At 51.8% G+C, this 10003-nt stretch overlaps 1 long non-coding RNA gene across 1 annotated transcript; it reads left to right on the top strand.

Annotated features, from left to right (window-relative positions):
* Positions 1–374: 374 nt before the first annotated feature.
* LOC140630028 (uncharacterized) lies at positions 375–3627 on the top strand. Its single transcript, XR_012027838.1, has 3 exons — positions 375–531; positions 2255–2429; positions 3082–3627. It is a non-coding gene; the product is annotated as an uncharacterized lncRNA (long non-coding RNA).
* The last annotated feature ends 6376 nt before the right edge of the window (positions 3628–10003 follow it).

The raw sequence follows: 10003 nt of genomic DNA on the forward strand, positions 1-10003 counted from the left end.
TGCCATACTGTATGGGCCAAAGCCCTTTGCAGATTCGCAAAGTCGCATTGCAGAGAAGCAGTGCACAGGCCTGCATGTTTCAGCTCCATACTGAGAATCACCTTCTTCCAACTGTATCATCCCCTTGGTAACCTATCCCCTAAATCTGCAGCTTTTCCTCTGAATAACATTCTACCGCTATTGTCATAGATTACCACAAATCTAGTGACTTAAGCAACACGATTGTATTAAAGCTCTGGGGGTCAGAAGTCTAAAGTGGTCTGCAGCTCTGCGTTTCTTCTGGAGGCTCTGGAGGCTCTGGAGGCAAATGTGTTTCCTTGCTTTTCCCAGTTTCTGGAGGTACATTGCTTCCTGGCCTGCGGCCCCTCCCTCCCTCCCTCTTCCCTGCCAGCATCTTATGTGTCTGACCCCCCTGCCTGCCTCTCATGAGGACACTTGGGATTGCATTTAGGGCTTGCCTGAATCATCCAGAGCAATCTCCTCATCTCAGCACCATTCATCATATCGACACAGTTCCTTCTGCCAAGTGAGGTAAATATTCACGGGTTCCAGGGACTTGAGACACAGACATCACTGGGGTGGTTATTCTGTGCAGCACAGATTCTCACATGCTTTCTGTCTAATCTGGTAGTTTCCAGACTTTTTCTAACATATTCTAATATGAGCTTGGAAAAAAAAAAAAAAAAAAGCATGCCCCATTCTATGTAATTAAAAGTCTGGGTTCCTCAGCTAAACTCCCTGGATTTACGTCCCAGGCCCACCCCCTGCCTGCTGCCCTGCACACTCCTCAACCTCCCCACACTTCTGTTTCCCCACCTGCGTGATGAGAGGTGCTCGTGTCCTGTGGTGCCTTATCACACGCTGGCTGATTTAAACAGCACACTTCCTCTGATGGCTCTGGAGGCCAGTAATCCAAGATCAAGGTTTCCAGGGAGGACTCTGGCTCGCAGGCTGCCAACCCTCTTGCTGTGTCTTCACATGATGGTTGGAGCAGGCGTGCTGGGCTGTCTGACGTCTGTTCTTATAAGGACACCGAACCTCTCGGGTCAGGGCCCCCCTTAGGAACTCATTTCATCTGCTATGTTATTGCCACAAGTTCAGCCATATTGGAGGTTAGGGCTTCAACACGTGGATGGGGGTGCACAGTTCTGTCCACAGTAGAGGTGATAGCATCTCACTGAAGTGTGAGGAGTGAATCGGTGTGGGTCTGTGAGTGGCTGGGGCAGGGCTGTGTAGCGTGGGCAGCACAAGGGCTAGCCAGCACTGTTTTATCTCTCGGAAGGCATGGATCTGTGCTCTGCTGCTGCTGCTTTATGCACGTTGTCAAACATAGCTGAGAAACTTTAAAAGGATGAGATGAATTGAAGTGGAAATTATAATTGTTTCTTCCTGTACTGCCAACAGATTCTCTTACATACGTCTTAGGGCACGTGTGCCCTGCTGTCCTGGCCTGGGGGTTCAGTCACTTGTGGCTCTTACAATGCAGCTTCCTGAGCCCTCTCGGAGCACTGGGCTCCCTGATGGTGGAGCCCAGTGTTTGCATTTTTAAAAAATATTTTATTTATTTATTTGAGAAAGAGAGAGAGTGTTGGGGAGAGAAAGAAGCAGGCTCCCCATTGAGCAGGGAGCCCCACGTGGGGCTTGATCTCAGGATCCTGGATCCTGACCTAAGCCCAAGGAAGACACTTCACCAACTGAGTCACCCTGCTGCCCCCAATATCTGCTTTTAAAACACATGTTCATGATGTCTGAGAAACTGCTCTTGCTCCTAGGAAAGCACCTGAGCCCCCGGACATCCCTCATGCTGGCCGGGCTCTGAGTCATGGTCACTCTGCTGATCTGAGTGCAGATGCAGCTGAGGAACATGAAGTTCTTATATCCACAGGGGCCATGCCACCACACCCATGCCCAAACCATCCTGGCAGCCCCTTACACCCTGCCCCCCCCCATTTCCCATCTTTTTTCTTCGAGATACAAAACCATCCTGGAAGTTTGAGATTGGACTGTCACACCCAGGCCAGCACTTCCCTTTAAAGGGTACTTCCCATGGGACGCCTGGGTGGCTCAGTGGTTGGGCACCTGCCTTTGGCTCAGGTCGTGATCCCGGGATCCAGGATCAGGTCCCACATCAGGCTCCCTGCGAGGAGCCTGCTTCTCCCTCTGCCTATGTCTCTGCCTCTCTCTCAGTCTGTGTCTCTCATGAATAAATAAATAAATCTTTAAAAAAAATAAAGGGTGCTTCTCATGTTCTCAGTGTACAGCGAAGCCTGCCCTGGACTTCCATCACTGACTCCGGTTCTCCCTCACTGTGAGCCCAGCTGCTCGCCAGGGACACCAGTTCTGGAGGCCCACCTGCCTGAGGCCGGCATTCATTTGAGAAATGTGGGAAATGTCAGCACCGTGGGCTGTGGCTGGCTGGCTGGGCGAGGGTAAGTGCAGCTGCCCTCCAGAGCTGCTTCCTGTTCACTCAGCTTCTCCAGAATCGCAAACCCCAGCCTCCACTCAGTTGGGGAAAACAAACTCACAGTTTGCCCTTTGCCCTCCAGGAAGCATTTACTAACAGAGCAGGGACTGATGAAGGCAGAGAGAAACTCTCTTTTCTGATTTGCGTTTTCATTGCCTGTGCTGGGTGCACAGATTGAAACCGCACTGGGGATCCTTCTGCTGACCTCCCAGCCATGCACCTCTGACATCCAGAAGAGGTGAAGATTCCTGCCTCCCTTTCTGGCTCCCTCCCTTCTTCCTGCCTCCTTTTGTTTTCTTCCCTTCATTGTGTTTTTCCATGCTTCCATTCATCTTTTCTTTTAATTGCAAAATTACAGTATGCAGATGGTAAAACATAACCCAAACACTACAGACAGGTATGCAATGAAAAGTCTCCTACCCCAAACCTTCATGGTGCCAGACCCACCTTTCCAGAGCCAAGCAAAGTCATCAGTTTCTCCATGTATGTTTTCAGAAACCATCTCTATCCACACACACGTATGCACATGCACAGATCTGTTGTTTGTACACGATTGTGAACATGTGTGCGCAGATGCAAATGTGTGTTTATAATACGTTATACATCTCTTCTTACAGAAATGGGAGCATCCATATGCCTCATTCCTTTTCCTTCATCTGTCCCAGAGACTGTTCTGCATCACCTTGGACAGACCCACGTCTTCTTTCCCACTGACTGAGAGCTGCGTGTTGGTATACGGACATCAAGCTGAATTTATCCACTGCTCACTCCAGAGGCATCAGGCTGTTCTGGGCCTTCACTCTAGTAAACAGAGTTGCATGGAACATCGCTCCTGCACGCTTGTAGGAATGTGCCTTGGCACACATGTGCTGGTGCCATAGACAATGTGGGGAGCCTCCTCCGAGGCAGAACTGTGCTGGGGGACCTTCCATCGTGCTCCTGCCCAAAGCAACACAATGCCCTGCGGTCTCGTCACTTTAGGTGTTTCGTGGGGGGACTCACTCTCACCAGAGAGCAAAGATGTTCCATCAGCTTGATTTTCAAATGACTTAACCACAGAATCTACCTCGTCAGCCCTTGGTTTGTGAATGTGAGTCCTTCCCTGGAAAACACTGTTATTAAAAAAAAAAAAAGAAGAAGCAGCAGCAGCAGAAGAAGAGGGCTGGTGGAGAAGAGCATCCTCAGAACATGGCCAACATTGCTCCCTGAACGGAGGGAGCCAGATGGACTAGAACCCAGACCCGCAGACCCCAGTCCCTTTGTTCTGCTGAGCTCCCCCAGCACCACAGAAACATTAAACAGCACTATCTCTGTCAGCTCAGACACAGTAAGATCTGTGCCTGCACCCCTCTGAGCCTTCCTCAGTTGCCAGAAGGGGTTTGGAACACACACATCACCCCCTGCCACCGTGTAGCCCATTAGCATCTGAACATCTCTGGGGTTCGCAGAGGAGATGGAACAGCCCCAGATATGTTCTCCGAAGCAGAAACTTCTCCGGGATGGGGCCAGGCCACCCCTGCCCAGCTGGACAGAACAGGACTTTGGGCAGACTTGCCGGCTGCCACCTTGCTTCCCAAGCATGGCCGTTTCTGTGGACGATGGCCTGGCCTGCTGCCACCGCGAACCGCCCTGCCGAGCCCACCCCATTCATACCAAAACAACTGATCTAGAAATTATTTATAGATCCGAACTCCACAGAAACCATTGTGTCCTCCGTTGCTGTGACAACAGGGATGTGGCGCAAGAGCTGGGCTTGGAGGGACCATGGAGGCCAGTGAAGGCGATTGATTTCCAGCCGGGAGCCCCGGCTCACACGCGCCATCGGGGGTCACTGGGAATGAAAGGAGGCTTTCAATTGTGCTTCCAGTGAGGGCTGGCTCGTGTCCCGGAAAACAGCACCACCTGGGTGTTCAGCTGCTGGCTAGGGGTTGGGTTTTGTTCAAACCTCTTGATGAAATCATCCAGAACAAGCCTGGCGGAGCATCGGCCAGCTGTGAAGTCTTCAAGATCTGGCTCCTCACCCCAGGCCAGCTGCAGCAGGCTCCTGGGAGCATGGGGCCCAGGAATCTGTATTGTAGTTTCTGGATTGGTGAAAACCCATGGGACGTGGTGAACTAAACCTCTAGAGAGTCACACACATGCATCTGTGTCCACTCGCTGTCCTAGGCACTTTTGTTAGCTTCTCCGTTTCTTCTGGTTTTCTGCATGGATATCAAACATGTAGAATATAAGTGCTTTCCTTTCAAAAAATAAGGGTACTGTGTCCCCTCTTATGCACTTTGCTTTTTTCACTCAACAGTACATTTAAAAAAATTTTTTTACAAGATTTTATTTATTCATTCATGAGAGACACACAGAGAGAGAGGTAGAGACACAGGCAGAGGGAGAAGCAGGTGTCATGCAGGGAGCCTGACGTGGGACTCGATCCCGGGTCTCCAGGATCACGTCGTAGGCTGAAGGTAGCGCTAAACCACTGAGCCACCTGGGCTGCCCTCAACAATACATTTTAAAGGGGTCTCCAGGGCACCTGGGTGGTTCAGGGGTTGAGCATCTGCCTTTGGCTTAGGTCATGATCCCAGAGTCCCGGGATTGAGTCCCACGTCAGGCTCCCTGCAAGGAGTCTGCTTCTTTCTTTGCCTGTGTCTCTGCCTCTCTGCATCTCTCATGAATAAGTAAATAAAATCTTAAAAAAAAAAAAAAAAAAGGTGTCTCCAAAATAGTAGCTGCCGCTGCTGTGTTTTTATGACCACACAGTGCTGTCCCTCTGTGTGCACGTACCACATGCTTACCTGGTTTTTTTTTTCTTAGGACAAATTGCCCAGAAGCAGAACCTAACATGAGGATTTGTTTTCAGGTGACTTTTAGGAGTGTCCATCTGCTGGAGAAACAGGTACAGGTGTGGGGGAAGGAGGCCACACAGGGTGCCCACATGTGGGTGAAGGGCTGCCTGGAGTGATAAACTCCCAGGCATTTCCACTGGGGATGGCAGAGCAGCTGCAAGTGCCAAAGGTATCTTCCGAACCATCACCACAGCCTTGCCTGTTGGACGTGTCAACACGCCAAAGCTTCAGGTTCACAGAAATGGCAAACATGGATCCCCAAGACCACGGAGGATCCCTGACATCATCCACTCAACTGAAGCTTGTTCTGTTGAAGTTGATTCAGATAGGCAGCTTCTCAGAGGTGCTCCCCTAGCTCGGGGGCCACTTGTATTTACAGAGTGCTCCCGTGAACAAGGGAGTGCAAAGGATCTGCGGGGTCCAGAATGATGCTTATTTCCTCCTGAAGCCTGGGGCCCAGCAGGTGGGCGCAATCAGACATGCTGGCCTGCTCCCATCACCCTGCTGCCGGGGCCTCAAGATCAGGAACCCCGTCTGCCAGCACCCTCTCTCCGTGGTGCACATGGAGCACCAATGCCAAAATGACTCCAGTCGTCACCACATTTAATAATCTGTGTCATTAGTGTGAAATACATTTATTGGTAATAACATGGAGATTGATTCCCCGCATTTGATAGTAAACGCTCAGGTCTTTCAAGTAAGCAGAATCCCAAACATGCTGGGATGGACTGTGTCATCCCAGGCCTCTTAGCGGTCTCTGTGATCACTGGGCGCTGCTCCCACACAGGCCTGCCTGCCGGGCCTGCTCTGTAAATCATCCTACAGCTGGAGGCCTGGCTCCAGCAGAAGCTGTGTGGTCCCGAGTGAGCCACAGTCTTCTCAGTTGAGATGTGTTTCTGGAAGAAGCTCCCTGTAAGGACTTCTGACTCTGCTGGCCACCATCATGCTGTGATGGGCCTCACTGCCTCCCCCCTTCTGTGCAGATCCTGCTGTGGGCAGTCCTCAAGCCATGTGGCATGTGGGGCTTGAGCCAGTCTTTGGGATGTCTTAGGGCAAATGAGAAAAAGCACAGCCCTCTGGGTGCAGGAAGCTTAAAGGTTCACATAGTGACAGGGACTCAGTCCATCTGGGCTGCCCGAGCATCTGTGCAGCCTGGTCTGTTAACTAACAAAGAAAACCAAAGCAGCAGAGGTGGAGGTTTCTATCTGCCTCTCTCGTGTCCAGGGCAAGCTGGCACGGTTCAGGCACCCTCTGATTTACTCAAAACTCTCTGAGTCCCCTGCTGCTGACTTGTTTGCTGGCCATAGGCTGTAGGCTGGCCCCCAGGGAAGATCTGCATGCAGGAGGGGCCTCAAGGTGCTGCCAGGCAGAGGGAGCACCTGCACTGTGATGAAGCCTCACAGGCCTCAGCTGTCCCCACAGCGAGCTCTGAGACTAGGGTGGCCTTTGAAGGTGTCTCAAGCATGGGTGAGGGGCTGAGCCTTCGTCTCCCCTCAGGGATCACAGGGGACTATGGCTCTGGACAAGACCACTGTCTTCAGCTTGAGGGTGGTCCCAGAGAGGGCTGAGAGCGGAGGGCCACCTCCCAGAGCAGTCGGAACCAGGTGGAGTGCAGCATGTAGTGCCTAACCAAGCTGGCTCACCTCAGGCCGCATCCCAGCCAGCAGGAAGGGGTGCAAGGGAGGGTGCTCCCCGGGCTTTAAGGGTGTTCGGGAGCTGTGCACATCGCCTCTGCGCAAACCCCTGGCAGGAACTCAGTCACATGCTGTGTCTCCCTGCAAGGAGGCTGGTGGTGCCGTGAGCTGAGTATGCCTGTTAGAAGCCAGGGGTCTCTGCTATGAGAGGGGCAGGGAGATAGATCATGGCACCAGTGCCACCACAGGCCAGCCCAGAACCCAGGGCCCCAAACATTAATGATGCCAAAGAAGAGACTGAGGCCTGACTCTCTGGGGCAGATAGGAAATATGGGATGTTTAGAACTCAGAAGGACCATGTGTGTTTGTTTTCTAGGCTGCATAATAAATTACCGCAAGCTTAGTGGCTGGAAACACCCGGTAACTGTGGGTCAGGAGTTCAGGCTCTCGGCTGTGCTAGGTCTCTGCTCCAGGCCTGCAGTCTTGATGTTGGCAGGGCTGTGCTCTCATCCCAAAAGCCAGCTAGGGAGGCTGGTTCCAAGCTCACTCATATTGTTGGTGGTATTTCTTTCCTTGTGGCTGGAGGACCTCACTTCATCACTGGGTATCACCTGGAGGCCATGCTCAGGCCCAGCCTCACGGCTCTGTCCATGGGCATTTCCAGCACGGCTGTTTACTTCTGCAAGGCCTATGGGAGGCTCTCCCTTCCTCTATCTAAGACAGAGCCTAATGCAGTCCTAGCAGTGGCATCTCATATTCTAGTGGTAAGAAGCAAAGCACAGGGTGCTTGGAGGAGCTCAGTTGGTTGAGCATCTGACTCAGGTCATGATCTTGGGGTCCTGGGATCAAGCCCCTCATTGGGCTCCTCACACAGAATGGAATCTGCTCTAGGATCCTCTCCCTTCCACCCCCTCAAATAAATAAATCTTTAAGAAAAAAAAGGGAAGCAAGTCATAGGTCTTGCCCATACTTGCAGGGAGGGGATCCCACAGGGTGTGGTTCATTGCTGGTCACTCTAGGATATGTCTGCCACAGCATGAGATTGTGGAAACAGTTTCAGAAGGTCTGTGTTCCATTCTAGACTCACTTCTGCTACTGCTGTGTGACTTCAGGCAAGCTACGCACCTTTTCTGGGCCTCAGTGTCCTCATCTGTGTGACTAAGCAGTAGAGATCATGGTTAGTAGTTTTGACATTGAAGTAGATGCACAGTTTTCTTATGTTCAAAGGGTGTGTTTAGCTGTGCTGTTTTTGTATTAATCCTAAGAATGCTCCCAGCTGTGGCTACAGATGCTAGCAATAAGTGTGCCAAGTTTAAATGGTCCGTGTACACATCTGTATAATTCTACAAGGGCCAGAATGCTGCCCTCACTTCACGGACCAGGACAGCTAGCTCAGAGAGGCCGAGAGACCTGCCCAAGTCACCCAGCAAGAAAGCGGCAGGGCTGGGCACTTGGCCAAGGCAGTCCCAGCCTCAAAGCATGTGTCCTTCCTGCTGTCCCTCTACTTCTAATTGGCAGCTGTCACTGCTCTCTGATGGAATTTAACTTTCTAGCCGGTAGGCTGGGGGTGGGGGGAGGCTGCCTTTTTGACCTTGACAAAGTACTGGGTGGGGGGAACCTGGGCCACCACACCATCCTGCCTACCTCTCCCCTCCCTCTGGCCAGCTGCCTCCATCAGAGCTCAGGACACATTCAGGAAGGGATGGCTCGGCGTTCTGGTGGCAAGGTGGGCCCTGGAGCGGGCTGAGCGTCACCATACATCTTTATGACATCCCATCTCAAGGAGAACCATGATCCAACCAGTCATCACCAATGAAATTGCCTTTGGAACCCATTGCTGCATTTGCCACCACTGCCTTTCTGACTTTTACTGGGGTTTCCATATCACAGGAATTGGGGTTTCCGAAGTGGGGGGCATTGCACACTCACAGTAGGACAGCATGAGTAGGTGCTTATGGGGTTTGGCTTACAGTATGGTAGGCAGAGGGCCATGAGGATACTGCAGTGACCCCACATGCACAGCTGCAGAGCTGCTTCCACACTGGGCCTGGGGGATGCAGGTGAACATGGAGGGAGCACATGACGCCATTGCCTTGAGGGGGGTGACCCTCAGTTGAAGGACTTGGCCAGACGCAGCCCTGGGGGAAGGGTCCAGAGGAGTACACACTTGGGGCTCCTTCTGCACCTCACACTCCATTTGCACCAGGGCACCCTAGAGGCATCCAGAAACCAGAAGAAAAGGATGGCTATCTCTGCAGAATGTGTAGCTCAGCTCGTTGGGCAGACAACAGGGTGGACAGGGGCAGGACGCAGATGTGCAGGGTGGTTTTGGTGACACCTGTGCAGTGGCAGCCATCTGAGCAGGTGTTTGTGCATTTGCACCAGGTTTTGGGGCACGTGTTTGTGGCAGGCTGAGGATGTAGCCAAAGTCACATGGTGAGCAAGGAACAGAGCCGACGTGTTAGTCAGACTCTCTGGCCTGGATCTGGGTGCAGGAGGAGGTGCAGCAGAACCATTCTGCATGATACATGGAAGATTGGGAGATGGGGAGAGCAGACCCAAGGGAGGACGCGAGGAGGGATGGAGGTGGAGGCAGTCTGACTCTTTGATGGCACGCTGCCTTTAACAGCAAAGGGGCCTGTGACTACAAAAAGCAAACATCTACAACTCTGGGAAACAAAAGTCGTATCTTCCTGACTTTATGGCTGGGGAGGAATTTTTTTAACAAGATCCCCAAAGCACAAACCATGGAAGAAAATACTGGTGGCTTTGATGTTAAAAATGTAAAAATTTCTGGGGGCGCCAGGGTGGTTCCATCCATGAAGTGTCTGCCTTCGGCTCCGATCATGATCTCAGGGTCCTGAGATCGAGCCTCACACTGAGCTCTCTGCTCTGTGGGGGAGCTGCTTCTCCCTCTCCCTCGGCCGCTCCCCCAACTTGTGTTCTCTCACTCTTTTTCTCAAATACATCAATAAATAAAATCCTTTAAAAAATGTAAAAATTTCTGTTAAAAAGTGAAAAACTACGAGACACAGACTAAAAGTTACTTGCAATATAAGTAACAG

This window comes from Canis lupus, chromosome 3 (assembly GCF_048164855.1).
Source record: "Canis lupus baileyi chromosome 3, mCanLup2.hap1, whole genome shotgun sequence".
Taxonomy (NCBI): Eukaryota; Metazoa; Chordata; class Mammalia; order Carnivora; family Canidae; genus Canis; species Canis lupus.